This window comes from Hypanus sabinus, chromosome 11, assembly GCF_030144855.1.
Source record: "Hypanus sabinus isolate sHypSab1 chromosome 11, sHypSab1.hap1, whole genome shotgun sequence".
NCBI lineage: Eukaryota > Metazoa > Chordata > Chondrichthyes > Myliobatiformes > Dasyatidae > Hypanus > Hypanus sabinus.
In genome coordinates, this window is record NC_082716.1 from 4,866,007 (window position 1) to 4,893,292 (window position 27,286).

The 27,286-nt window shown below is 42.9% G+C and overlaps 1 long non-coding RNA gene across 1 annotated transcript in view; it reads right to left on the bottom strand.

Annotated features, from left to right (window-relative positions):
- Positions 1–1,566: 1,566 nt before the first annotated feature.
- Positions 1,567–27,286, bottom strand: part of LOC132401672 (uncharacterized) — a 145,325-nt gene continuing 119,605 nt past the window's right edge. The window contains exon 5 of the long non-coding RNA XR_009514661.1: positions 1,567–1,701. This is a non-coding gene — a long non-coding RNA (uncharacterized LOC132401672). The remainder of the gene's footprint in view (positions 1,702–27,286) is intronic.

The following is a 27,286-nucleotide window of genomic DNA, read 5'->3' on the forward strand; positions in this document are numbered from 1 at the left end:
AAGGATGAGGAAACCATAGAGAGGGTGCAGAGGAGATTTACAAGGATGTTGCCTGGATTGAGGAGCATGCCTTATGAGAATAGGTTGAGTGAACTCAGCCTTTTTCTCCTTGGAGTGATGTAGGATGAGATGTGACCTGATAGAGTTGTACAAGATGATGAGAAGCATTGATCATGTGGATAGTCAGAGGCTTTTTCCCAGGGCTGAAATGGCGAGCATGAGAGGGCATAGTTTTAAGGTGCTTGGAAGTAAGGACAGAGGAGATGTCAGGGGTAAGTTGTTTGTTTGTTTGTTTTTTAAAACACAGAGCATGGTGAGTGCCTGGAATGGGCTGCCGGCAGCGGTGGTGGTGGCGGAAATGATAGGGTCTTTTAAGAGACTCCTGGATAGGTACATGGAGCTTAGAAAAATAGAGGGCTATGGGTGAGCTTAGGTAGTTCCAAGGTAAGGACATGTTCGGCACAGATTTGTGGGCTGAAGGGCCTGTATTGTGCTGTAGGTTTTCCATGTTTCTATCTATTGTATTTGGTTCTCCCGGTGTGGCCTCCCAGACGTCGGTTGGGAGACCGTTAAGCCGAGCACCTACGCTCCATCTGCCAGAAGAAGTGGGATCTCCCAGTGGCCACCCATTTTAATTCCACTTCTTATTCCCATTCCGTCATGTCCATCCATGGCCTCCTCTACTGTCGTGATGAGGCCACTCTCAGGTTGGCGTAACAACACCTTATATTCTGTCTGGGTAGCCTCCAACCTGATGCCATGAACATTGATTTCTCGAACTTCCAGTAATGCCTCCCCCCTTCACCATTCCCCGTTCCCTTTTCCCTCCCTCACCTATCTCCTTGCCTGTCCATCACCTCTCTCTGGTGCTCATCCCCACCCCCTTATCTTTCTTCATGGTCTTCTGCCTTCTCCCATCAGATTCCCCCTTCATCTCTTTCACCAATCATCTTGTTTCTTCCTCCCCTCCCTCCACCTTCTAACTCAGACTCCTCATCTTTGTTCTCCAGTCCTGATCGAGGGTCTCAGCCCAAAATGTTGACTGTACTCCTTTCCATGGATGCTGTCTGGCTCGCTGAGTTCCTCCGGAATTTTGTGTTTGTTAATTGGATTTCCAGCTTCCGCAGATTTTCTCTTGTTTATGAAAACTCACACTGATTTGAGTGTACTCTATATTACATTGACTGTTCTATTTATTATTATAAATTACTATGATTGCTCATTGCACTTTTAGCCAGAGGCGTAACATAAAGATTATTACTCCTCGTTTATGTGAAGGATGTAAGAACTAAAGTCAATTCAATTCACTATCTCACTACTTTTCACTCTCTTCTTGCACTACTTAATTAATTTTATATAACAAATTTCACAAAATATGCCAGTGATAGTAAACCTGATTCTGAAAATGTGACACAATCTAGTGATTCATTTGATGTCATTTCCAGAACACAAGTGTAAAGGAGAACAAAATCATTGTTATTCCAGATCCAATACAGCACAAACAAAACACAATAAGATAAAGAACATAATAAATATAAACACTTAAGAAAGCTTACATACAATTATCCATTCACACACATACGTCCAGTAAAGATGGCAGTACATTCGATCACAGCAGCTTCTGTGGGTCTACCCCATCTGCGCGTTGCTTGTTAGTGGAGGAAGTGAAGGAGCTGGACTTGGTGCAGACCATATTGCTGCCTGTGATAGAGAAGCATCAGAATTGGTGTGTGAAGGCAGTGTGTGGTCTAATTTCAAGTGATTGTCTTAGTTGTTTTCCTTGTGATCACAAGACCCTGTTGGACATTGATAATATGGAATACTGCACATCTGATTCACTGATTTATTGGCAGATGGCAGGGGAGCTGTGTGGCCTCTGTCACAGGCCTCAAGCCTGTTTCCAGCTGCTCAGGAGGAAGGCATAGGAGTCCATGTGCTTCACTGGAGGTGGCGTGTTGTGGCATCAAAGCTGGAGTCAGTGCCTTCCCCCAGAGCTTGCTTGGCAGAAGACAAACCTTATTGTGTTCAAATGGAGATTTCTGCAACATTCATGGACTAATTTTTTGTGTATTTTACTGATATGCGCTATACATGCCTTGTGCTATGCGCTGTTGGTATTGTGTTTTGCACCTTGGCCCCAGAGTAATGCTGCTTCATTTGTCTGTATTCATGTATGGTTGAATGATAATTAAACTTGCACTAGGAACTAGATTAAATGTCTCTCCATAAAGTGACACTAGGCACAGGAGTGTCTGTACATAAGGTGACTGACAGGAAATGATAAAGTAGTGGCGGTTGGGGGTGTGGCAGGGTGGGTTAGTGGGTGGAGGTGTTGATCAGCCTCACTGCTTGGGGTAAGTAACTGTTTTTGAGTCTGGTGGTCCTGGTGTGGATGCTACGTAGTCTCCTCCCTGATGGGAGTGGGACAAACAGTCCATGAGCAGGATGGGTATATTCCACAGATTTGATGCATAATGTAAAAAAACTCCCTCTTAACCTAGTGGAGTGGGATCAGTTCATGGTTTTATACTATAAGATACAGGAGCAGGTTTAAGCCATTTGGCCCATCAATTCTGCTCCACCATTCCATCATGACTGATTTATTATCCCTCTCAACCCTATTCTCTTGTCTTTTCGTAACCCTATAAACCTCTGCTTTAATACCTAGTGGCTGGTCTCCACAGCTGTCTGTGGCAATGAATTCCAGATTCACCACCCTCTGGCTAAGCAAATTCCTCCTCATTTCTGTTCTGAATGGATGTCCCTCTACTCTGAGAACATGCCCACTGGTGCTAGACTCCATCACTATAGGAAATATCCTCTCCAGATTCACAATCTAGGCCTTTCAATAAAATCCTCCCCTCATTGTCTAAACTCCAGTGAGTACAGGCCCAGAGACATCAAACACCCCTCATAAATTAAACCCTTTATTCCGGTATTATTCTAGTGAACCCAATCTAAAGATATATTCTGCAGGAACTGTTGTGTGACAAGAAACATCCCCTCTTAACCCTTTGGAGGGGTATCAGTTTGATGTTTTCACACAGGAAGAATTCAAGGGGATGCAATGAGTTAGTTTCCCACTGAACACTCTCAATCAGAGTCGGAATCAGGTTTATTATCACTGACACACAAAAAGGAGGCAGTCTTCATGTCTGTGAGTCCATGGGTCGTTGAGAGGCAGAAGCAGGTTCAATAATGCTCAGCGTGGGATTGGTAAGGACAGAGATTCGCTGGTGTCAGTGGGGGACTGACCACCCCTCTCCTAGTGACACCAGCAGGACCGGCCACCACTCCCCCAGTGACACCAGCAGGACCGACCTACCCTCCCCCAGTGACACCAGCAGGACCGACCACCACTCCCCCAGTGACACCAGCAGGACCGACCTACCCTCCCCCAGTGACACCAGCAGGACCGACCACCACTCCCCCAGTGACACCAGCAGGACCGACCTACCCCCCCCCCAGTGACACCAGCAGGACCGACCTACCTTACCCCAGTGACATCAGCAGGACCGACCTATCCTCTCCCAGTGACACCAGCAGGACCGACCACCACTCCCCCAGTGACACCAACATGACTGACCACCACTCCCCCACTGACACCAAGAGGACCGGCCACCCTTCCCCCACTGACACCAGCAGGACCGGCCACCACTCCCCCAGTGACACCAGCAGGACCGACCTACCCTCCCCCAGTGACACCAGCAGGACCGACCACCACGCCCCCAGTGACACCAGCAGGACCGACCTACCTCCCCCAGTGACACCAGCAGAATGACCGATCAGTCCACCGCACTCTCACCAACAGAAGCCCCCAGTGACCCCAATCCTATACTAACCCCCACATTCCCATCAACTCACCCCAGATTCTGCTCCTCACTCACACACTGGGGCAACTTACCAAGGACAATTTACCCACAGACCCGCACGTCTTTGGGGTGTTGGGGCACGGTCACATGGCGATGTGTAAACTTGCTACAGACAACGGCAGAGGTCAGAATTGAACCCAGGTCTCTGAAACCGTGATGCACTACACGACATGGCGTCAGAGTGGGTATTAGAATCGTTCCTCGATCACATTTTGCTGATAATTTGAAGGGGAAAGCCTGCCAGTCTGAAAGCACAGGCTCCCCATCAGTAGTTTGCAAACTTCGCTGCCAGATATAGGCAGTTTGTGAAAGCAGTGAGATAAAACCATCAGCTTGCTGTCTGATTTTGTAATGTACCATTCCCTTTGTTTGAAAACAAGATAAATTTATTATTAAGGGACGTATATTACCCTGAGATTCATTTTCTTGTGGGCATTCACAGTACAGACATACAAGGACAATAGAATCAATGAAGGCCGCACCCAAACGGCCAATGTGCAACAGTCAACACGCTCGGTAAGTACAAAGAGGGGTGGGAGGGGAGGGGAAGGAGAGGGTGGGAGAGAGTGTAGAAGAAAGTGAATAGAGGAGATGAGGGCAAATGGAGTGGAGGAGAGTAAAAGGAAGGACAAGGGACAAGGAGGGGCTGAGAGGGAGATAGAGAGAGAGTGAGAGAGAAGGGGAAGGAGAGTGGAGACAATTGATAGGAAGGTGATCTGCCATTATTTTGTTTTCCTTTCATCAAAATCAGAGAAGGAAGATTAACAACACCATTCCAAATGCACTGTTGCATATGCAGTGTCTGTAAAATGTATTCACACACACCCCCCACCAGAAGTTTTCATGTTTTGTTGTTTTACAACATTGAATCACAGTGGATTTAATTTGGCTTTTTTGACATTGATCAACAGAAAAGGGTCTTTCGCGCCAAAAGAAAACATATCTCTACAAAGTGATCTAAATTAATTAGAAAAATTAAACACAAGATAATTGTTTGCATAATTACTCACCCAGTTCAAGTCAGTATTTAGTAGATGCATCTTTGGCAGCAATTACAGCCTCGAGTCTGTGTGGATGGGTCTCTGTCAGCTTTGCACATCTGGACACTGCAATTTTTCTCCATTCTTCTTTACAAAACTGCTCAAGCTCTGTCATATTGCACAGGGATTGTGAGTGAACAAGCCTTTTCAAGTCCAGCCACAAATTCTCAGTTGGATTACATCTGGACTCTGACTTGGCCACTCCAGGATATTAACTTTGTGTTTTTAAGTCATTCCTCTGTAGCTTTGGCTTTACTCTTGGGGGTCACTGTCTTTCTTTTTCAATCTTTTTATTAAATTTCATATATAAGAAAAACATAATATTAAATAGGTTATAAATGCACTAGGCTTGAAGTTAAATTAGTAATAAGATAACAATACCTTATTTAAATATCATCAAAAAAATCATACAATAATCAATCAAACCTATATTGATTATACATGAAAAAGAATAATCACCAAAAGAAAAAAAGAAAAAAAATATAAAAATGCAAGAAAAAATGTATATTAAAAAAAAATAAACCTAGACTAACATGGGCAATAATAACAGTTTACATGAATATGATAGTGTCAAGAACTCCGGAACTCCATACCAGAACAAGAATAAGAAGCAAAAAGGTCTGGAAGAGGCCAAATTAATTCATATGAAAGTGTCGAATGAACGGTCCCCAAGTTTCTTCAAATTTAATTGATGAATCGAAAATAGTACTTCTAATTTTTTCTAAGCTCAAGCAAGAAATAGTTTGAGAGAACCACTGAAACGTGGTAGGAGGATTTACTTCTTTCCAATTTTGTAATATAGACCTTCTGGCCATTAAGGTTGCAAAGGCGATCATTCGTCTAATTGAAGGGGAAAGTCGACTACCATCCTCATGCAGTGATGGGGGTCACTGTCTTGCTGAAAAACAAATCTTCTCCCAAGTCTCAGTTCTCTTGCAGACTGCATCAGGTTTTCCTCCAGGATTTCCCTGTATTTTGTTGAATTCATTTTACCCTCTACCTCCACAAGCCTTCCAGGGCTTGTGGCAGTGAAGCGTCCTCACAGCGTGATGCAGCCACCACCATGCTTCACGGTAGGGATGGTATGTTTTTGATAATGTGCAGTGTTTGGCCAATGCCAAACCTATCATTTCATTCTATGACCAAAAAGCTCAATTTTGGTTTCATCAGACCATAAACCCTTCTTCCAGTGGATCTCGGAGTTTCCTATATGCCTTCCGGCAAGCTCTAGCCAAGATTTCACGTGAGTTTATTTTTCAACAGTAGTTTTCTCTTTGCCACCCTCCATAAAGCTGTGACTGGTGAAGCACTCAGGCTACAGCTTTTGTATGCACAGTCTCTCCCATCTCAGCCACTGAAGCTTGTAACTCCTCCAGAGTTGTCATAGGTCTCTTGGTGGCCTCCCTCACTTGTCCCATTCTTACATGGTCACTCAGTTTTTGAGGACGGCCTGCTCTAGGCAGATTTACAGCTGTGCCATATTCTTTCCAGTTCTTGATGATTGATTTTATTGTACTCCAAGGGACATTCAGTCACTCAGAAATTTTCCTGTATCCATCCCCTGACCTGTGCTTTTCAATAACATTTTTGTGGAGTTGCTTGGAGTGTTCTTTTATCTTCATGGTGTGGTTTTGCCAGGATACTGACTCACCAGCAGTTGGACGTTCCAGATCCAGGTGTATCTTTACTCCAATCAATCGAAACACCTTGATTGCACACAGGAGATCTCCATTTTACTAATGATGTGACTTCTGAAACCAACTGGCTGCACCAGTGATGATTTGATGTGTCATATTGAAGAAGGTGAATGTTTATGCAATCAATTATTTTGTTTTATATTTGTAATTAATTTAGATCACTTTGTAGTGATCTGCTTTCACTTTGACATGAAAGTCTTGTTTTGTTGATCAGTGTCAAAAAAGCCAAATTAAACCCACTGTGATTCAGTGTTGTAAAACAATATAACATGAAAACTTCCAAGGGGGGTGTTGAATACTTTTTATGGGCACTGTACCCTGGAAAAGGAAACACCTGAAATCTTTACAAAAGAGAACACCCTCTTGATGTTTCCCCCCAATACAAATCGAAAGTCTCCGCATTACAGCAGAGATGATCCAAGAGAAACCAGGAAAGAACCCACACTGTCTCAGATCTGCATGGCCATCCAAGATGGCTGGAATGTACAGCATAAAGTCCGGTTCCCCATTTTTACCAGCGCTGGTATGAACTTGCCCTTGACGGAGGTTACCTTCTTTGGCATTTGAGAGTTATGCCATCCAAGCTGAGATCTAAAGCGTTGGAGGAGATACATGCTGGTCACCTGGATGTAGTCAAAATGAAAGCATTGGCTCAAAACTTTGACTGGTGGCCTGGGATAGATCAGCAGTTTGGGCAGCTTGCCATGCACTATTCCGGATGCCAAGAGCGGTGCCTCTCCATCCCTGGGAATGCCTGCATTGTCCTGGCAGGGGATCCACGTAGATTTTGCTGGACCATTCAGAACCACTTCCTGCAGACCCAAAGTCAACTCCTATAACCTCCATGGAAGATGCCCCAGAACCTGAGATTATTTCACAGTCACAAGTCTGGGTGTTGTGTAATAACCCATATCTTATTAGGGCGCTTAATGTAAAGGAACTCTTAGGAGGCAGTGGTCATAATATGATTGAACTCATACTGCAATTTGAGAGGGAGAAGCATAATTCACATGTATTAGTATCACAATGGAATAAAGGGAATTATGAGAGAGGAGCTTGCCCAGGTGGATTGGAGGAGGTTTCTGGCGGGGATGATGGCAGGGCAGAGGTGGCTGAAGTTTCTGGGTAAAGTTCACAAGGCACAGGAAAGATATGTCCCACAGAGGAAATGGCAGCGGTAGGCAACTGTGGTTGACAAAGGAAGTTAAGGACTACGTAAAACCAAGGAAAGGGCTTATAAGCAGCAAAAGTGAGTGGGAAGTTGAATGATTGGGAAGCTTTTTAAAAATCCAACAGAAGGCAACTAAAAACATCTATAAGAAGGGAAAAGATGAAATATGAGGGTGGATGAGCCAATAATATAAAGCAGGATATCAGAAGTATTTTCAGTTATATAAAGAGTAAAAGGGAGTTGATATTGGACCACTGGAAAATGATGCTGGTGAGGTAGAAATGGCAGATGAAAGTAATGGGTACTTTGCATCAGTCTTCACTGTGGAAGACACTAGCAGTGTGACAGAGGTCCGTGAGTGTCAGGGAGCAGGAGTGAGTGACATTGCTGTTACAAAGAGAAAAAGTGCTAGGCAAACTGAAAGGTTTTAAGGTGGATAAGTCACCTGGGCCAGATGGACTACAGCCCAGAGTCCTGAGAGAGATTGCTGATGAGATAACGGATGCATTGGTCATGATCTTTCAAGAATCACTTGATTCTGGCATGGTCCTGGAGGACTGGAAGATTGCGAATGTCACTCCACTCTTTAAGAAGGGAGGAAGGCAAAAGAAAGGAAATTATAGGCCAGGTAGCCTGACCTCAGTGGTTGGGAAAGTGTTGGAGTCTATTATTAAGGATGAGATTTCGAGGTGCTTGAAGACTAATGATAATATAAGTTAAAATCAGAATGATTTCTATAAAGGGAAATCTTGCCTGACAAATCTGTTTGAGTCCTTTGAGGACATAACAAACGGTGGACAAAGGAGAGGCAGTGGATGTCATTTACTTGGATTTTCAGAAGACATTTAACAAGGTGCCACACATGAGGCTGCTCAACAAGATAAAATGCTTTGGCATTACAGGAAAGATACTGGCATGGATAGAGGAATGGCTGACAGGCAGGGGGCAGCGAGTGGGAATAAAAGAGGCCTTTTCTGGTTGGCTGCCGGAGACTAGTGGTGTTCCTTATGAGTCAGTATTGGGACCACTGCTTTTCACATTGTTTGTCAATGATTTGGATAATGGAATTGATGGCTTTGTGGCAAAGTTTGTGGATGATATAGGTGGAGGTGTAGGTTGTGCTGAGGAAGCAACGCGATTGCACCAGGAATTAGACAAATGGGCAAAAAAGTCACAGATGGAATACAGTGTTGGGAAATGTATGATAATGCATTTGATAAAAAGAACAATAGTACGGACTATCATCTAAATGGGGAGAAATTTCTAACATCAGAGGTGCAGAGGGACTTAGGAGTCCTTGTGCAAGACTCCCAGAAGGTTAATTTACAGGTTGACTCTGTGGTAAAGAAGGTAAATGTAATGTTGGCATTTATTTCAAGGGGAATCGAATATAAAAGCAAGGAGATAATGCTGAGCCTTTAAAAGACACTAATCAGGCCACACTTGGAGTATTGTCAACAATTTTGGACCCCGTATCTCACAAAGGGTGTGTTGTCAATGGAGACAGTCCTGAAGAGGTTCATGAGGATGATTCCAGGAATGAAGAGGTTAACATATGAGGAATGTTTGGCAGCTTTGGGCCTGTATTCACTGGAATTTAGAAGAATGTGGGGGGATCTCATTGAAACCCACTGAATATAGAAAGGACTAGATAGGGTAGATGTGGAAAGGATCTTTGCTTTGGTGGGGGTACCTAGAACTAGAGGGCACAGCCTTTAAATCTGTGGAATGCTCTGCCACAGCCTGCAGTGGAGGCCAAGTCCACGAGTACCTTTAAGGCGGAAGTTGATCATTTCCTGATCAGTGAGGGCATCAAAAGATATGGCAAGAAGGGAGGTGTATGGGGTTGAGTGGGATCCAGGATCAGCAATGTTGGAATGGTGGAGCAAACTTGATGGGCTGAATGGCCTAATTCTGCTCCTATGTCTTATGGTCACACCTGCCAAGCAGAATGACCTCTCTCGTCAGGAACAATATTATCCCACAAGAGTAAGAAAGCCTCCACAGCCATTAAATCTTTAGGCATGATTGGGACAGTTTAAAATTTATTATGCTGTTGATGTCTATATAGTAGTTGCTGTACAGTATATATAGAGAGCAATACGTAACATACTGTAGTTGAGATGCATTCTATATTGAGTTGGAGTTTATAGCTAAACAGGAAGGAGTGTTGTGTAATTAATATTTCTGTAATATTTGAGAAATATTGTGAAGATGTTGTTTTGATTAAGCATTCCTTCTTTGTTTACATAATTCATTATGAGTTAGATGTAAGAAGTAAGTGAATGGCATATGTCATTACGTCACCACATCATATGTGGACATCTCACTAAAGTAAAATGAATGAATTAGTTTTCCCAGGCTCCTCTGTTTTTCTTTCGACTTGTTTTGGAGTTACAAAACATAACGTCGATAAAGGTTTACAAGATGATCAGAGGCATAACTGAGTGGACAGCCAAAGGCATTTTCTATATGAGAGGACATAATGTTAAGGTGACTGAAGGAAAATACAGGGGGATATCAGAGGTAGTTTTTTTTACATAGGGTGGTGGGTGTGTGACTGCCAGGAGGATGGACGAAAGAAAACGTGGATGGTTACGCAGCACGGGAGGGTTTGACTGATCTTAGAGTAGGTCAAAAGGGTCAGTGTAACACTGTTTTTTATTATTTATTGAGAGACTGTGTGGACCACCGGGCCCTTCTGCCCTTTTGAGCCGTGCTGCCCAGTAATCCCTCACTTTAACCCTAGCCTAATTACAGGATGTTTTACAATGACCACTTAACCTACCAATTGGAACACTTTATGTGAAAAAAACTAGAGTAGCTGGGGGAAACCCATGTGGTCACAGGGAGAACACTCAACTCCTTAGGCAGTGGTGGGAATTGAACCTGGATCTCCAATACGCATGGGTGTCAAACTCAAGGCCCGCGGGCCATATCCGGCCTGGTGTACAATTATATCTGGCCTGCGAGATCATTTTAGTTAGATCTATTATTTTAATTATTAATGGCCTGGCGATATGAAGCCTATGATTGTAAGTTAATACCAATCATAAAAATAATGCTTGCTCAGCAGTCTTCTTCATAAGAAACAGAATTTGTGAAGTGAAACACTTTGTAGTTATAGCAGAGACTGAGACACATGAGAACAGGCTGAAAAAACAGAGGCAATGAAAGCTGCGTTCGCACGCGCCCGACTGATCCGGCCCGCATGAAGCTGCATTTTGCCCAATCGGGCCCGTGACCTAAAATGAGTTTGACACCCCTGCTGAAAAGCATTGTGCTAACCACTACGCTACTGTGCTGCCTCACGTTGTTGGCCAAAGGGGCTGTACTGTGCTGTAGTGTTCCATGTTTTATGTTCTACGTCCATATTCTGTGTTCTATGTTTAATCCCCTCATTCTAGCTTCTCGCTAACTTATCCCCAGCAGAGAAAGTCCTGCCTTGTGGTTATTGGAAGCTGAACATGATCCTACACTGGGTGAAATATTAACCCCTCACATGTGAGCAAGACAATCCAACTTAGGACATAGAACAAGAACTGGCTCTTCGGCCCACAATGTTATCCCAAATCAATAATCTAAACTAACCTCCTCTGGCTACACAATGTCCCTATCCTTCCAATTCCCTCACACATTCATTAGGGTCTTAAAAGTCTCCAACGTTTCTGCCTCTACCGCCACTCCAGGCAGCACATCCCAGACACCCGCCACTCTCTGTGTAAAACACTTGCCTCTCTCACCTTAAATGCATTTCAAATTGCCATACAGTTCCACAGTTCTGCACGGGAAGTCATCGTACATTGACTGTTTCCGTAGAGGAAATAATACTCGACCAAAGATAACAAGAGGAAATCTTTCTGTTGCCACCAGTGGAAAGTGAACGGGATGAGAATGTATCAATGTGTGACAACTGCTATAAATGTTGTTTATTTGTTGGCCACTAGCACTGTTTTCCAATCTCTAAATCCTTCAGAGGAGATCCGAGTATTTGAACTTGGCATCTGATGCGATTAGAGTCATAGAACACTACAAGACAGAAACAGGCTACTTGGCTCATGTAGTCTGTGCAGACCAATTAATCTGCCTGGTCCTATCGACCTGCACCTGAACCATTGCCCTCCATACCCCGAGGTACCATCCAAGTACCTATCCAAATTTCTCTTAAATGTTGAAATTGAACCCATATCCATCACTTCGGATCGTTCCACACTCTCACCACCCAATGAGTGATTCATTTCCCCTCAGGTTCCCCTTAAACACTTCATCTTTTACCCTTAATGCATGACCTCTAGTTGCAGCCTCACCCACCCTCAGTGGGAAAGCCCTGCTTGCATTTACCCTATCCAATACCCCTCATAATTTTGTATACCCCTATCAAATTTCTCCTACATTCTATACAATATCAGGGAATTGAAAACAATAATCTGACTTCTAACTCTATTCATCACGCAGGACATGCCCTCTTCTCATTGCTACCATCAGGGAGGAGGTACAGGAGCTTGAAGACATACACTCAATGTTTGGGAACAGCTTCTTCCCCTCCTTAATACTCTGTGAATCATAAGACGATCAGACGTAGGGGTAGAATTAGGTCATTCAGCCCAAAGAGTCCCATCTGCCATTTGATCATGGATGATTTATTATCTCCCTCAACCTCATTCTGCCGATTAATCAAGAATCTTTCATTTGGAATATACCCAATGGAGTGGCAAGGTAGTATTATGGTTAGTGTAATGCTTCACAATGCTGTCAATCCCACCATGTCTGTAAGGAGTCCGTACGTCCTCTCCCTGAACACATAGATTTCTTCTGGAGCTCTGGTTTTTTCTGCATCCCAGAGATATATGGATCAGTATGGACTGTTACCGGTACGTTGTGAGACGTACAGATCAGTACAGGCCGTTACCGGTACGTTGTGAGACGTACGGATCAGTACGGGCCGTTACCGGTACGTTGTGAGACTTACGGATTGGTAAGGGCAGTTACTGGTACGTTGTGAGAAGTACAGATCAGTACGGGCCGTTACTGGTACGTTGTGAGACGCACTGATCAGTACGGACTGTTACCGGTACGTTGTGAGACGTACAGATCAGTATGGGCCGTTACCGGTACGTTGTGAGACATACGGATTGGTAAGGGCAGTTACCGGTACGTTGTGAGACGTACGGATCAGTATGGGCCGTTACTGGTACATTGTGAGACGCACGGATGGGTACGGGCCGTTACCTGTACGTTGTGAGACGCATTGATCGGTACGGGCCATTACCGGTACGTTGTGAGACGTATGGATCAGTAAGGGCTGTTACTGGTAAGTTGTGAGCATGCTATGTTGGCGCTGGAGTCTTGGTGACACCTGCGGGCAGCTCCCAGCACAACGTCAGACTCAAGCCAATACAAGCCACACTGTGTAATAGAACATGGAACACAGAACATCAAACATCGGACATGGAACATCGAACACAGAACACAGAACCTCGAACATAGAACACAGAACACAGATCAGAAAACACTGAACATACATCATCGAACAAAGAAGTTAGAACATTGAACACAGAACACAGAACGTCGAACATCGAACACAGAACACAGAACGTCGAACATTGAACACAGAACACAGAACGTTGAACATCGAACACAGAACACAGAACGTCGAACACAGAACACAGAACGTTGAACATCAAACACAGAACACAGAACGTCGAAGACAGTAAACTATAGCACAGGAACAGGCCCTTCGACTCACAATGTTGTGCTAAAACAATTAATTGGCCAACTAATCCCTTCTGCCTAAACAATGCCCATATCCTTCCATTTTCCTCACACATCATGTGCCTATCTAAATGTCTCTTAAAAGTCTCCAATGTATCTGCCTCTAGCACCATCCCAGACAGCATGTTCCAGGCACCCACCGCTCTCTGTGTAAAAATTGTGCCCCTGAAATCTCCTTTGAAATTACCCCCTTTCACCTCATGTCCTCTGTTGTTAGATATTTCAACCTTGGAAAAAAGCTACTGTTTGTCTACGTAGCAACAACCTTGCTCTCAATGTCAATAAGACTAAAGAGCTGATTGTGGACTTCAGGAAGGGTAAGATGAAGGAACACATACCAATCCTCATAGAGAGATCAGAAGTGGAGAGAGTGAGCAGCTTCAAGTTCCTGGGTGTCAAGATCTCAGAATCTAACCTGGTCCCAACATATCGATGCAATTATAAAGAAGACAAGATAGCAACTATATTTCAGTAGGAGTGAGGAGAATTGGTTTGTTACATAAGACACTCAAAAATTTGTATAGATGTACCGTGGAGAGCATTCTGACAGGCTGCATCGTTGTCTGGTATGGAGGGGCTACTGCACAGGATTGAAAGAAGCAGAAATTTGTAAAATTAGTTAGCTCCATCTGGGGTACTAGTCTCCATAGTATGCAAGACATCTTCAAGGAGCGGTGTCTCAGAAAGGCAGCATCCATTATTAAGGACCCCATCATCCAGGACATGCCCTGTTCTCACTGTTACCAACGGGAAGAAGGTACAGAAGCCTGAAGGCACACACTCAACGATTCAGGAACAGCTTCTTCCCCTCTGCCATCTGATTCCTAAATAGACATTGAACCCATGAACACTACCTCAATATCATTATTTCCCTCTTTGCAATAATTTTAATTTTACTATTTTATATGCATATATCAGAACCAGAATCAGAATCCGGTTTATTATCACTGGCATGTGTTCTGAAATTTGTTAACTTAGCAGCAGTTCAATGCAATACATAATATAGAAGGAAGACAATTAAAAAATATAATACTATATAAGTAAATCAATTACAGTATATGTATATTGAATAGATTAAAATTTTTGCAAAAAAACAGAAATACTATAACTTAAAAAAGTGAGGTAGTGTCCAAGGGTTCAATGTCCATTTAGGAATTGGATGGCAGAGGGGAAGAAGCTGTTCCTGAATCACTGAGTGTGTGCCTTCAGGCTCCTGTACCCACTACCTGATGGTAACAATGAGAAAAGGACATGCCTTGGGTGCTGGAGGTCCTTAATAATGGACACTGCCTTTCTGAGACACTGCTCCCTAAAGATGTCCTGGGTACTTTGTTGGCTAGTGCCCAAGATGGAAATGACTAGATTTACAACCTCCTGCAGCTTCTTTTGGTCCCGTGCAGTAGCCCCTCCATACCAGACAGTTATGCAACCTGTCAGAATGCTCTCCACGGTACATCTATAGATGTTTTTGGGTGTATTTGTTGACATGCCAGATCTCTTCAAGCTCCTAATGAAGTATAGTCACTGTTTTTCCTTCTTTATAACTACATTGATATGTTGGGACCAGGTTAGATCCTCAGAGATCTTGATGCCTAGGAACTTGAAGCTGCTCACTCTCTCCACTTCTGATCTCTCTATGAGGATTGGTATGAGTTCCTTCGTCTTGCCCTTCCTGAAGTCCACAATCTTTCATCTTGCTGACGTTGAGTGCCAGGTTGTTGCTGCGGCACCATTCCACTAGTTGGCATATCTCACTCCTGTACACCCTCTCGTCACCACCTGAGATTCTACCAACAATGGTTGAATTGTCAGCAAATTTGCAAATGGTAAGTGCCTAGCCACACAGTCGTGTGTATACAGAGAGTAGAGCAGTGGGCTAAGCATGCACCCTGAGGTGCGTCAGTGTTAATCGTCAGCGCGGAGGAGATGTAATCACCAATCCACACAGATTGTGATCTTCTGGTTAGGAGGTCGAGGATCCAATTACAGAGGGAGGTACAGTATGGTAATGATCTTTCAAGAATCTCTAGATTTTGGAATGGTTATGGTAGACTGGAAAATTGCAAATGCCACTCCACTCTTCAAGAAGGGAGAGAGGCAGAAGGAAGGAAGTTATAGGCCAGGCTGGGAGGATGTTGGAGTCTCAGTGTACTCAATTACTAATGTCTCCACATGATAAAATAGGTGTAGTCAGCATGCTTTACTCGAGAGAAAATCTTGCCTGACAAATCTGTTGGAATTTTTTTGAAGAAATAACAAGCAGGATGGACAAAAGAGAATGGTTGATGTTGTGTACTTGGATTTTCAGAAAGCCTTTGACAAGGTGCCACACACGAGGCTGCTTAACAAGCTACGATGGTATTAAGGGAAAGATTCTATCATAGATAAAACAGTGGCAGATTGGCAGGAGGCAAAGCGTGGGAATAAAGGTAGTCTTTTCTGACTGGCTGCCGGTGACTAATGGTGTTCCAAAGGGGTCTGTGTTGAGACCAATTCTTTTCACATTATATGTCAGTGATTTAGATGATGAAATTGATGGCTTTGTTGCAAAGTTTGCAGATAATATGAAATAGGTGGAGAGGCAAGTAGTTTTGAGGAAGTAGAGAGGCTACAGGAGGACTCAGACAGATTAGGAGACTAGGCGATGAAGTGGCAGATGGAATATGGTGTTGGGAAGTGTATGGTCATGCTTTTTGGTAGAAGTGAAAGAGCTGACTATTTCTAAATGGACAGAAAATACATAAAACCAATGTGCTAAGGGACTTGGGAAACCCTGTGAAGGATTTCCTAAAAGTTAATTTGCAGGTTGAGTCAGTGGTGAGGAAGGCAAATGTAATGTAAGCATTCATTCCAAGAGGACTAGAATATAAAAGCAAGGATGTAACATTGAGACTTAATAAAGCACTAGTGAGGCCTCATTTGGAGTATTATGAGCAGTTTTGGGCCATTTATCTTAGAAGAGATGTGTTGAAACTGGAGAGGGTTCAAAGGAGGTTTTGAAAATGATTCCAGGATTGAACAGCTTGTCCCATGAAGAGCATTTAATGACTCTGGGCCTGTATTCACTGGAATTCAGAAGAATGAGGGTGACCTCATTGAAACCTATCGAATGGTGAAAGGACTTGATGAAGTAAATGGAGAGGATGTTTCCTATGGTGGGAGAGTCTAAGACCAGAGGATACAGCCTCAGAATAGTGGGGCAGCCTTTTAGAACGGATACAAGGAGGAATTTCTTTAGCCAGAGAGCAGTGAATCTGTGGAATTCTTTGCCACAGGGAGCTGTGGAGGCCAAGTTGTTACATATATTTAAGGCAGAGGTTGATAGATTCTTGATTGGTCAGGGTATGAAGGGATATGGGGGGAGATGGCAGAAGATTGCAACTGAGAGGAAAACTGTATCTGCCATTATGAAATGGCAGAAAAAACTCGACTGGCAAAATGTCCTAATTCTACTCCTATATCTCTTGGTCTTATCGTCCTGGAGTCTTACTTTGTGCTGCATTGGATCCGCATTAAGAATTATTTAGTTCTCCTTACACTTGTGTACAAAAATGACATCAAGAAACCTTGATATATTATACTTACACATATTATAAAATTTAAAATTATCAGTGCAAGATATACTTTTATTGTAAGTTATAGTATATTTTACGTATTACACAGTACTACTGCTGCAAAACACCAAATTTCACGATATTTGTCAGTGATAATAAACCTGATTCTGATATTGAATCCGCTCTGTACTCTTTGCAAGGTCTGCCCTTTCAAAAATGCACTGTCCATTAATTGTACACATGACTCCAGCTGTGGTCTAATTGAGCTTCAGTACCAGTGTGCCAACTGGTCAACAGAACAGAATACAAGATTGGATCATACCGGTTGCATTGATGAGAATGTTTTTTTTCCTTGCAAGCTGCAGCAGGTCAGGAGTGTGCTTGTTAAACTGGTCTGGGTAGATCGTAAAGGCGATAGGGTAAACTTCAAATGAAGATGGTCCATTACTCTCCAAGCCCGCAGGCTCTGACCTGCAAATAACAGTGAGGGCAGACTGAAACTGCCAAGGATAAAACCCCTATAATCCCAAGGCAATGATAGTTTGAACTAATCTACCTCAGTTCATGTTTCAACTAACCAAGAAAACAGTTTATCTGATCACAAGAGATTTGGCAGATGCTAGAAATCTTCAGAATCAAGTTTATTATCACTGGCAAGTGTTGTGAAATTTGTTGTTTTTCAGCAGCAGTACAGTGAAATACATGATAATAAAAGCTATAAATTATACTATGTACACATATTTAAAATAGTAAATTGAATATGTAGTGCAAGTAGAGGGAAAGTAGTGAGGTAGGGTACACGGCAAAATGTCCATTCAGAATCTGATGTCAGAGGGGATGAAGCTGTTCCTGAATCATTAATTGTGAGTCTTCAAGCTCCTATACCTCCTCCCTGAGTGTAGCAATCAGAAGACAGTATGTCCTGGTGATGGTGGTCTTTAATGATAGATACTGTCTTTTTGAGGCATTGCCTATTGAAGTCAGGGAGGCTAGTGCCAGTGCAAAATAATAGTTCGGCATGGACTAGATGGGCCAAAAGGCCTGTTTTTGTGCTGTAGCTGTTGATGATTCTATGACATTCATCTTATTTTTGTCCCTCATAATTGAATACATCTCTATAAAATCACCCCTTTTTCTTCTGTTCTTCAAAAAATAAAGCCCAAACCTGCTCAACCTCTTTCCATAACTCAGTACTTTGAGCCCCAGCAGCAACTTCATAAATTTACTCTGCTCTCTTTCCAGCTTAATGGAATCTTTCCAGCATTTCAGTATTGTCACTTTGACATTTTTTTTTGCACTCCCTCAGTTTGTACTTCCATGCTTCGCACTATTCCACTGTTACTGTGCTCATAATTGCGTTTATTGCTAAATGTATCATAACTATGTTCACTCTTTCCTCTGTGAACTTCACACGAGCAAGGAATTTCATTGTGACAAAGTGTGAGTGTGGATGGGCGGTCCCAAGCCTGGCTACCAAAAGAGGAGGGTTGGGTATGGTGTGAATAGCCCCATCCTGTAAAAACCCAGAGCTACAGAAATGCCAAAAGAAGCTCCAAGGACCTCATCCCACAGAGAGAAGGGATCTTCGAGGAAAATCTGAAAGAGTGGCCCAGGACAGAAGATTCTGCTGAGCTGCTGTTGGCGGCCTGTACCCCCGGAGGAGTGATAGGCTTAAGAAGAAGGTGCTTGTGACAATAAACTTTCCTGAATCTGTTCTGAAACCCATTTTTAAATTTACAGCATTAGCAATATTTTGCTCTTATCTTTTTTTAAATAATTGTTCAAATACTTGGGCAGAAATGGGGATTATGAGTCAGCATCAGAATCAGAATCAGGTTTAATGTCATCGTCACGTCGTGAAATTTGTTCACTTAGCGGCAGCAGTTCAATGCAATAGATGATAATAGAGAGGAAAAACTGAATCACAGGAAGCATATATATTAAATAGTTAAATTGAATAAGTAGCGCAAATAAAAGAAATGAAAACAGTGAGGTAGTGTTCATGGGTTCAATGTCCATTTAGAAATCGGATGGCAGAGGGAAGAATCTATTTCTGAATTGTTATATATGTGCCTTTAGGCTTACGTACCTCCTTCCTGTCGGTAGCAATGAGAAGAGGGCACGTCCTGAGTGATGGAGGTCTTTAATGATGGACGACACCTTTTTTGAGGCACTGCTCCTTGAAGATGCCCTGGATACTACGGAAGCTAATATTCATGATGGAGCTGACTGAGCTTACAACCCTCTGCAGCTTATTTCGATCCTGTGCAGTCGCCCCCCACCTTCCCCACCCCCATACCCGATGGTGATGCAGCCAATTAGAATGCACGGTACATCTGTAGACATTTTTGAGCGCTTTTGGTGACATACCAAATCTCCTCAAACTTCTAATGAAATACAGCTGCTGTCTTGCATTCTTTATAGCTGGCTACGATATTGTGCCCAGGTTAGGTCCTCAGAGATATTGACACCCAGGAAATTGAAACTGCTCACGTTTTCCACTTCTGATCCCTCAATGAGGACTGGTGTGTGTCCCTCATCTTACCTTTCTGAAGTTCATAATCAGTTCTGTGGTCTTACTGACATTGAGCGCAAAGATTGTTGCTTCAACACCACTCAATTAGTTGGCATATCTCTGTCTGATACACCTTCTCCTCACCATCTGAAATTTTGCCAACAATGGTCGTATCATCAGCAAACTTTTAGATAGTATTTGAGATGTGCCTAGCCACAGGGTCATGGAGGTAGAGACAATAGAGCACACATCCCTATGGTGCACCATTGTCGATTATCAGTGAGGTGGAGATGTTATTTCCAATCCACACGGATTGTGGTCTTCTGGTTAGAAAGTTGAGTATCCAGTTGCAGAGGGAGGTACAGAAGCCTACATTTTTGAGCTTCCTGATCAGAATTGTAGGAATGATGGTGTTAAATGCTGAGCTATACTTAATAACAGCATCCTGACATTGGTATTTGTATTGTCCAGGGGATCCAAGGCCTGTTGAGACCAATGGTATCACATCTGCCATTGACCTATTGCAGTGATAGTCCTAGCTGAGGCAGGAGCTGATTCTAGCCATAACCATTTTATGACTGTAGATGTGAGTGCTACTGGACAATAGTCATTCAGGCAGCTCACTCTGCTTGTCTTGGGCACCAGCATAATTATTGCCCTTTTGAAGCAGGTTGGAACTGTAGCAATGAGAGATTGAAAATGCCTTGGAACACTCCTGCCTTACCAGGTACACTGAACGCAAAACGTATTGAACTCCATGGACAAACCAGCCACTAAAAATTGGGAAATTTGAAATTATGGCCTGACATTTAATGGGGGGGGTGGGGTTATTAATTCATTCACATTTCCTGCCTGTGTAAAGATCCCGACCTTTCCAACTAACAACACCTGCTTTAATGATTTGTTAATAATCACTTCATTATAGGAAGGGTGTGGAAGCTTTAGAGAGGGTGCAGAGGAGATTTACCAGGATGCTGCCTGGGTTAGAGAGCTTGCCTTATGTGGATGGGATGAGCGAGCTAGGGCTTTTCTTTCTGGAATGAAGGAGGATGAGAGGTGACTTGATAGAGGTTTACAAGATGATAAGAGGCATAGACAGAGTGGACAGTCAGAGATGTTTTCCCAGGGTGGAAATGGCTAATACAAAAGAGTATAATTTTAATGTGATTGGAGGAAAGTATGGGGGGGGGGGTGGTGTCAGAGGTATAATTTTAATGTGATTGGAGCAAAGTAAGGGGGGGGTGTCAGAGGTATAATTTTAATGTGATTGGAGCAAAGTAAGGGGGGGTGTCAGAGGTAGGTTTTTTTATACAGCAAGTGGTGGTGATGGAAGAGGCAGTTACATTCGGAATGTTTAAGAGACTTGTAGACAGGCAAAAGGATGATAGGAGAATGAGGGATATGTGAGAGGGAAGGGTTACATTGAATTCAGAGTAGATTAAAGGATCAGCACAACATCGTGGGCTGAAGGGCCTGTAATGTGCTGTACTGTTCAATGTTCTATACCTGTAAATGTTACCCAATTCTCTGAAACATCGAGGTGAATTTACAAAGTTTTTGTTTCCACTGGAAATACCAAAATCCTGTCTGATCCCTTGGTCAAACATCTCAAAAACACATCTAGCTGTCCAGCCACAGAATAGTACAATACGAGATGCACCATTCACTCCATCACCTGTGCTGGGTACAGATACGGTAATGTAGTGGTTAACGTATTGCTTTACAACACCAGTGATCTCCAATTGGGGTTCAATTTCTGCCATTGTTTGTATGCTCTCCTCGTGACTGTCTGTTTTTCTCTGGGTCCTACAGTTTCCACCTACATTCCAAAGATATATGGGGTAGGGTTAGTCGTGAGCATGTTATGTTGATGCCAGAAGCTTGGTGACAATTATAGGCTGCCCCCAGCACATCTTTGTACTGTGTTCATTGTTCAAAGTTAAATTTATTGTCAAACTATGCATGCCACCTTACACTACCGTGGGATTTAGTTTCTGCGAGCATTCACAGTAGAACAGACAATAGACAATAGGTGCAGAAGTAGACATTCGGCCCCTCGAGTCTGCATCACCATTCTGAGATCATGGCTGATCATTCACTATCAATACCCAGTCCCTGCCTTGTCCCCATATCCCTTGATTCCCCTATCCATCAGATATCTATCTAGCTCCTTCTTGAAAGCATCCAGAGAATTGGCCTCCACCATCTTCCGAGGCAGTGCATTCCACACCTCTACAACTCTCTGGGAGAAGAAGCTCTTCCTCAACTCTGTTTTAAATAACTGACCTCTTATTCTCAATCCATGCCCTCTGGTACTGGACTCTCCCAGAGAAATGCAATAGAGTAAATAATAAACAGATTGACAATCAGCCAATGTACAAAAGAAAAAAATCTGTGTAAATAAAAACAAACAAATAAATAATACTGAGAAAATGAATTGTAGAGTGTTTGAAAGTAAGTACATAGGTTGTGGCCCAATCACAAACAAGGGAAAATCGTGCAGAAGCTATCAGTTCAAAGTTGAGGTGAGTGAAATTACCCACACTGGTTCAGAAGCCTGATGGTTGAGGGGTAATAACTGTTCCTGAATCTGGTGGTGGGGGTCCCAGCTCCTGTACCTTCTTCGGCAGCAGTGAGAAGAGAGGTAGGGGTCCTTAATGATGGATGCTACTTTCTTTTGGCTGCGCTCCTTTTAGGTGTGCTCAATGGTAGGGAAGACTTTGCCTGTGATGGACAGGGCTGTATTCACCATTTTTAATAGGACTTCACATTCATGGACATTGGTGTTTCCGTACCAGGCCCTGTTGCAACTAGTCGGGATACTCTCCACTGTGCGTCTATAGAAGTTTGTCAGAAGTTTAGATGACATGCCAAATCTGTACAAACCTTTAAGAAAGCAGAGATACTGCAGTGCCTTTGTTGTAATGGCACTTGTGATGGTTGTTAATGCAAACGATGCATTTCACTGTGTGTTTCATTGTCTTGATGTACATCTGACAAATAAAGCTAATTTTTAAAGAACTTTAATCTTTACAGCTCACTATCTATATTCTCATTTTATTTTAATTGTAGCCCTGTTAGTGTTCTTCATGTACTTGTCTAGTTTCTCTAAGAGTTAATAATGATTTTGCCTTCACCATTCCCTTAGTTTATACATTTCTGAATATTTATATTTGTTCTCAGTATCTGTAAATTTGAACTGCATGGCATTCCCATTAACAATGTATTGGATTAGAGTGTTTGTTATTTTCTTTACATCTTAAAAATTAATGATCTGCTTGTATTTTAAGTGCATTAAACTGTTTAGTATCTCTCCTAGTGGTCACAGTATGTATGTGCATTTGTTCAGTGTGCAACCCCGCCCCCCCCCCCCCCCCCAGTAGCCACAGTATATATGTATGTTTGGGACATCTACTGTATCCGGTGCTCCCGATGTGGCCTCCAGTATTTTGGTGAGATCCGACATAGATTGGGAGACCACTTCACCTGTTCGAAAAAGCAGGATCTCCCAGTGGCCACCCATTTCAATTCTATTTTCCATTCCCACTCTCACATGTCCATGGCCTCCTCTATTGCCGCGATGAGGTTGGAGAAGCACCACCTTTTATTCCACCTGGATAGCCTCCAACCTGATGGCATGAACTTTGATTTTTCAAACTTCCTGTAATTGCCCACCTTTCACCATTCCCCCAATTCCCGTTTCCCTCTCTCACCTTATCTCCTTGTCTGGCTATCACCTCCCTCAAGTTCTCCTCCCCCTTCCATTTCTTCCATGGTCTTCTACCCTTTCTATCAGATTCCCTCTTCTCCAACCCTTTATCTCTTTCACAAATCAACTTCTGTTTTTTACTTCATCCCTCCCCCCTTCTGGTTTCATCTATTACCTACCACCTTGTTCTTCTTCCTCCCCCTCCCCACCTTATTACTCCGAATTCTCATCTTTTTTTCCTGTCCTGATGAAGGGTCTCAGCCCGAAACATTGACTGTTTACTCTTTTCCATCGATGCTGCCTGGCCAGCTGAGTTCCTCCAGCATTTTGTGTCTGTTGCTTGTATACGCAGTTGTTCAGTGTGTCCCTAGTGGTCAAGGTATGTATATGCAGCAGTCCAGTATGTCCTCTTATGGTTACAGTTCTTTGTATCATTCTGGAAGGCTCTGGAAGCTTCTCTGTTGTTGTATAATTTGAATAAGGGCTATCTGATTGGCTAACTTTTATTAACAAACTTGAATGGGATGTTTCCTATCTATGTGAATAAAAGAGGTGCCCCTTTTGGGTGCATCTTTTGACTCTCCTCCTTTTGTCTTTTTCTTTTTCTCTTTTGCCTCCTTCTCTTCACGTCCTGGACCTCTATTGCTGTCCATTTTCAACTTCCTTTGTCCCATTAACATTTAACAAAAAGATCAAGAAGGAACAAGTTTTGAGTGTTTTTCCTGACATCTGATAGAAACTTGGATTCAAAACATCAGAATCCAACACATGCAATAAATGTCTGAGTTTTGTATTCATGGAGTCATATAATCACACAGCACACAAACAGGCCATATGACCCATTGATTCCATCAACCACCTATTTACTCTAACCCTACTCTAATCCCATTTCCCATTGATCCCTCCCTTCCACACCTGTGCAAACACCACACAGATAGTGCCGGAGGTTGGAATCGAACCTAGGGAATCTGGAACTGAGATGCTGCAGTACTACGAACTCCAAATTACATATGCAAAGTCTCGAAGTAATGAAAGAGTGAGCAGTTTCAAGTTCTCGGTTACATTCCCTCTAAGCTGGGAGCGTGTGCATGCGCACACACGTTTTTCAACCAGTGCACAAAGGAAATTAATGTGCGCACCACAGGTTAGTTACCTAAAATAATGTAGTAATTAATAATTATACTTATCGAAATGCCAGAGCCAGGAGAGAGAAAAATAACTGAGTGACTTAAGTATGTATGGTATTTTGTTGTTATCCTGTGCAGTTTTATGTCAAATATTTTGTAAACCTACATAAACTGTGCCATGTGTGCATTCAGTGCACACACATACTTTCATCACAGGAAAAAAAATTTGCACAACATAAGATTTTTGCGCACACTGACTACTAAAAATTAGAGGGAACATTGGTTCCCGGGTGTCAACTTCTATGAGGATCTATCCTGGGATGGAATCAAAAAGAAGGTACGGCGCTGTCTATATTTCATTAGGAATTTGAGGAGGCTTGTTTTGTCAGAGAATATAGCCACAGAATAGAGGGGTCCATTTAACGGTATAGTTCCATCATTGGTTCCATAACTGGTTGCATCACCATCCGACGTGGAGGGGTCACTACACGGGATCGGAAAAAGCTGCAGAAAGTTGAAACCAAGCCAGCTCCCTCATGAGTACTAGCCTCCCTAACAACAGGACACCTTCAAATGGTGATGCCTCAAAAATGTGGTATCCATCATTAAGGACCCCTGTCACCCAGGAAATGCCCCTTCTCATCGCTACCATCAAGGAGGAGGTACAGGAACCTGAACACACTCTCAATGATTCAGGAACAGCTTCTTCCCCTCCACCATCAGATTTCTGAATGAACAATGAATCTATGAATATTCCCTCACTAATTTTTTCTCTCTTTGTGTATGACTAATGTAATTCACAGTTTTAATTATTATGTATTGCAATGTACTGCTGTTGTAAAGTAACAAATTTCATACCATATGCTGGTGATATTAAACCTGAATCTGATTCTGTACACATTTTTCAACTGTTAGTCATCAGATTGCAATGAGGAAATTGTTGGTCACACAAATATACCATAAGGCAGGATTAGAAACCTAGAAACATAGAAAACCTACAGCACAATACAGGCCCTTCAGCCCACAAAGCTGTGCCAAACATGTCCTTACTTTAGAACTGCCTAGGCTTACCCATAGTCCTCTATTTTTCTAAGCTCCTAACCTCCATTAGTTACTGAAACATCAGCCATTGCATTCTGAAGACGACACAATCACCATCTTCATTCCTCTGGAGATGAGCAGGGGATGAGCCATCTATCTTCCAGGGCAGGTTAGGAGCTGACAGCAAGTCCATTTCCTGCAGGAGTTGAAGGGGTGGGGGCAGGGCCACCATGGTAAAGTAGCAGTTAGCATTACATTATTATAGTTTGGGATGTGGGTGTTCAGAATTCAATTCTGCTGCTGTCTATAAAAAGTTTGTGAGTCCTCCCTGTGAACGTTTGGGTTTCCTCTCACATTCCAAAGACATGATGGTTAGAAGGTTAATTGGCCATTGTAAATTGTCCTGTGATTAGGCCAGGGTTAAATAGGTGGGTTGCTGGATGCTGCAGATTGTTGGGGCATTTCTTGTGAACAAAGTTTGAGAGGAACCATTAGATCACTCCTATTCTTCTTGTTTTCTATCAGCATTTGCTGATTAGCTATAGAAATGCCACAGATAATCGGAGGGGAAAATCACAGGGTTATGAAGTGGAATTGGGCATCACAGTGTTGAAGCAGATGGATCCACTGCCTCATGGCTCTGGAACCCAGGGTTTGATCCTGAGCCCCAGCACTGTCTGGGTGGAGTTTGCACATTCTCCCTGTGACTGTGTGGGTGGCAAGTTCAAGTTCACACTTATTGTAATCTGACTGTACATATACCAAGGATTGGTCAGAGAGGCTCGGAGAGACTGTGGACTCTTTTTGGCAGTTTTCGGGTAAATTCAAGCCTGCTTGAATTTACCTTATCTATACTCCTGATAATTTTGTACACTTCTATCAAATCTTCTCTCAATCCTTTACATGTTGCATGTGTTCCTAAATTCTGGTTTCTCTATTTTTCACTGTTTTTGAGTGGTTTAATTGGGGTGATCAATGCATTCTGGGGCGTTTTGGTGAAGAATGACTTGCTCTGTGGCCTGTAGTGAGTTAGTGGCACAACGCTGAACTGAACAAAACTGAACATTACTGGACTCCTGGTTTGATGTCTGATGTTCTGTTTTCTCCTTGCTCTTTGCCATTTGTGCAGTTTGTTCTTTTTTTGTTCTTTGGGTGATTGATGTTTCCCTGAACAGGTGGCTGGTTGTGGGAGGATGAATCTCAGAGTGGTAGTCTGTATGCAAACTTTGATAAAAAAAATATACATCTTTGAATATATATAACCAAATGAAACAACATTGCTCTGGACCACAGTACACCCGCAGAACATATATCACACACAGCACATAAAACAAAATGTTACCATCAATGAGGCTAATAAATATAATTCAAAATGCAAGCAGTCTGCAGCACAGGTAAACAGTAAACAGCTCGCTGTCCTAGTGCTGAGACCTCGGTGGTGACAGGGCATTCATCAGTCTCACGGCCTGAGGGAAGAAGCTGTTACCCAGTCTGACAGTTCTAGTCCTGATGCTCCTGCACCTCCTTCCCGATGGTAGTGGGTCAAAGAGATTGTGGGATGGGTGGTGGGGATCCTCAACAATGCTTCAGGCCCTTCATCTACTATATGTCGTTGTCAGTAAATGTTACAAATAGGAGGGAGGGAGACCCTGATGATCCTCTCAGCAGTTGTTTTTAGATCAACTGTTCCCAGTAGTGGGTTTGGAAGTTGCTGCAGTGTTTTGTGTGGTCGCTCACAGAGCAGCCACATGTACTGACAGCGAAAGGAAGATGGATGAAGTGCCAATC